Raw genomic sequence first — 4007 nt, forward strand, 5'->3', positions numbered from 1 at the left:
ACATTGTGCACATTATGGTGAGGAGGAGCGCCTGCGCGCGCCCGGCCGCAACACGACGTCATTCCAGACTAACGCGATTGTGCCAGGTAACTGCGAGCCGCGACACCCCAACCCTAACTCCCTACCGCCGTGGAGGGGGGAGGTGCGATTCCCTGCTCTGACCAGTCAAGGTGTTGTCTCAACCCCGCTTGGCACATGCGAACGTAAAGCCAGATCCTGACCCAGACCCTCTGACTTGATTCCTAAAAGGAGGAAGCGTGCGGCCTGCGCGATGGAGACTTGAACTTGACTGTGATGAACAAGTCCCAGCACACTCCACTACTGTGTGCCCATCTCTGCTGTCTACCAAGATGTCTCTCGGGTTGTTTTCATTACAGTAGCATCCGTCACATGTGAGACCTTCGTATATGGCACCGCCTGTAAATCATAGAGGTGGATTAGCAATGAATGAAACGCAATGTCCCTACTTACACATGCCGCTGCCCGATATACCTGTCTCCCTCTCACTCTCACTTTTCTCTCCTTTCTTTTCTTCTTCAGGCCCGACCACTGTTTCTTTAATTCTCGTTTTTTTCTCCCTTAATCTCTGCTATCTCTTTCTCCTATGCTTTCTATTCTCCCTCAACCTTATGTGTGTACACATACAGGGTTCGACACTAATGCTAGCCCAATAGCCCGGGGCTAGTGAAAGTTGTGTTCGGGCTACCAAATGTCCCATCAATGCTAGCCAGACGGGCTAGTAATTTCTTGGGCGTTTGTACTGTATAATAGCTGGCAAATCATTATAGTGTAGACGAATCGGGAGTAGGCAAAATGGGTGTAGACAAACTTGGAGTTTTGCTATAGACGAAATGGGAGTAGGCCAGCCAGGAATAAACCAGCGTACCATCTTGGAAATTTCACGTACCGTGCAGGGTTTAGTATTGCCTATTGGTACTAATTCTTCCACTCCTTGTCCTACACACAGGTCACAGCAGAATAAACCAGCAATGAAGTAATAATGCAGGAACGGGTCTAGTACTACTACACAGAACTGTATAATATAGAGTATTATACTTATAAATAGGTGCAAATCCACTGCGCCTACTACCAGGCAGTAGTGCTACTCCCAAGGCTAAGTAAGTATAGGCAGTCCCCGGGTTACGAACGGGTTCCGTTCCTAAGACTGTCTTTAAGTCGAATTTGTATGTAAGACGGAACAGGTACATACGGTTCGTATCTAGTGTCAGTTAGTCAAATGTATGTCTTAGTATACAGTACATATCACACGCAACAGTGTTTACGTGTGAGCCAACGAACCGCTGAAAACGCGCAATGTTTTGATGTGCGTCACAAAGTAGCCCGTCCATTCGTTATTACGAACCACTGTATGTAACTCGAATTTTTAATATAATAGGCTTTATGGGAGGTCGGTTCGTAACTATGGATGTTCGTAAGTTGGACGTTCGTAACCCGGGGACTGCCTGTACTGGAGGTGTCTGTACTTACTAAAATAAACACGGTTATATTTATGATATATTTAAGTGTGACTGGGTTATTTTGAAGTTTAAAAGCTCGACACGTATCCTTTCAGTATCCGGTTACAAGCTAATAGCTATAGGTTGTTGCTTGACCGATGGGTTGCGAGGAATCAATTAAAAACACCGGAAGTGCAGCACTCCATTACTTTAGCTGAGAGGGTCTATGTCCCCCAGGGTACTGCCAGAATGTACCCTGGTACCAGAGCATACTATCTGCTGGTACTATCTAATATTACGCACCGTACCTCGCCTACTCCACTAACGTCGAGTCTAGGGAGTCACCTACGCCTACTTCCTAACCCTAACCTTATCAGATAGTTACCAGGATACGTTCCGGTATACCGGACCGTACCCAGGGTACGTTCCGGCAGTACCCTGGGGGACATAGACCCTATGAGTATGAGCATTACTTTAGTCTTTAGTTTAGTATTACTATCCCCATACACCGATTGACAGTTCTGCGCCTATGTTCTGCGCCAGTAGTTTCGCATCTCCTCGAGAGCCCGGATGTGCGAGTAAACTCCGCCATGTTGTTTATCTCGATGCATTATCTGCCTTGCATACGCAGGTCGCTCACCTTTGTGTTGAAGAACAGTGCACGTAGCAGGGAAAAGAGCACCGATAATGGATGACCTGAGTGACATGACACTTGATACATTTAAATTATGGTCAATGCATGCTCTAAGTTTTTCTTAAGCCAATACGATCCGTTTGAGCAGCCCTTCACACTACACGTTAACGCCATTGTTTGCGTATTTTACTCGCAATTCTGGGACGGAAAATTCCTCCCGACCTTTGACCTTAGGCTTAGCGCATGCGCAGTGTTAAACTGTCAACCGGTGTATTACTATTAGTCTATTAGTACTATTAGTATATTGATATATCGGCCCATTGGTCACATGTGACATTGTCATTGACAATGCCAAATAGCTGTCTGAGCTAGTGTCATGTCTCGCCTGATGCTAATTTATTTATATAGCAACAGCGAAAGCTTAACTCTCAACTACGGAATGCTTAAAGTCTCTTCGCTCTCAATGCTGAGTGTCTTAGCGCTAAAAACGTCTATAAAATATGCAGTAACAACATTGAAAAAGAAAAATACCACGCCATTTTCCAAAATTGCAAAAGCGCCATCTATTGGTTAATCTCTGAGCTAATTTAAAATGAATTATCTGGCGGATGGTTTGTTTGTTTAAGCTGTTGTGTTATTTTGTTTGTGTTTGTCTCTCGCTCTCCCTCTCTCTCAGAAATGTTGTCTTTTTTTCAGGCGCTATATACACATTATATAGTTCTATACACGCCTTTCTGTGTTTCTTTACCCTTGCTCCCTTCATTACTCCCTTCTGGCGGCCCGGGGGGGGGGGTCACTATATATGCCGGTATTACCCCATGTGCGTTCACTGCGTTGTCACTAAAAATAATAGGCCCCCTAGTGCGAACTGCACATTGGAAAACCCTACCCCCTATTGCAGACACAATTGAAGAATACCACCCCCTATTGCATACACAATAAAAAATATCCCACCCCCTATTGCATACACAATGAAAGAGTTCTACCCGGACCCCTACCCCCTATTGCGAGGTCTTGCAGACAAGTGGAGGACAAAGAGTGGAGGGAATAGAGGAGGCCCGTGAGAGGGGCCTACTGTGGGCGCGGTGCTTGACTTGAACGATCCCGAGGGCTTATTGCGGGATTAGCTTTGTAAAGGGGAGTATATTTGCTCCCGCGCGGGCCCGCTTTAGAAGTTGAAAAACACCCCCCTAACCCGCAAAATTTGGAACGCACATGGGGTAATACCAGCATATATAGTGACCCCCACCCAGGTCTCGCGGATAGTATCGCCCACGTACGGCACCAGTCGCACGGTGAAAAGTTTGCCAGCCAAATAGCTGTATTTCAGCCAAAAAAATTTCACCCCCAAAGCACAAAATATGATAATACGGCTATAATACGCGTTTTTACAGTCACACAAACACACATACACACCCACTAATGGACGCGCACACGTGATATATCCATCTGGGTTAGGCCTATTCCATATATATCAGGAGCTAATAATGACAAAGTTGTCATTATTAGCTCCTGATATATATCTGGGTTATTCCATATATGCTCTTTATAATTATTTTTAACACTAGATGGCGCTAGGATGTCAAAATTCAACATAACCTCTGATAGTATTTCCTTGTCATTGGATGGTGGTGCCTCTAGCGGATCATTATATCTCCCCCGAGACCTACTAGGCGAGTAGTTTATATTTAAGATTTTTTAATTTATTATTAAATCGATATATATAGATATGGGCAGAGATAGAAAGAGATTGGTACAGAGAGCAAAAGGGAATGGGTACATAGAGAAAGTAAGAGGAGTACAGAGAGAGAGAGAGAGAGAGAGAGAGAGAGAGAGAGAGAGAGAGAGAGAGAGAGAGAGAGAGAGAGAGAGAGAGAGAGAGAGAGAGAGAGAGAGAGAGAGAGAGAGAGAGAGAG

This window comes from Priapulus caudatus, unplaced genomic scaffold (genome assembly GCF_000485595.1).
Source record: "Priapulus caudatus unplaced genomic scaffold, Priapulus_caudatus-5.0.1 Scaffold562, whole genome shotgun sequence".
NCBI lineage: Eukaryota > Metazoa > Priapulida > Priapulimorpha > Priapulimorphida > Priapulidae > Priapulus > Priapulus caudatus.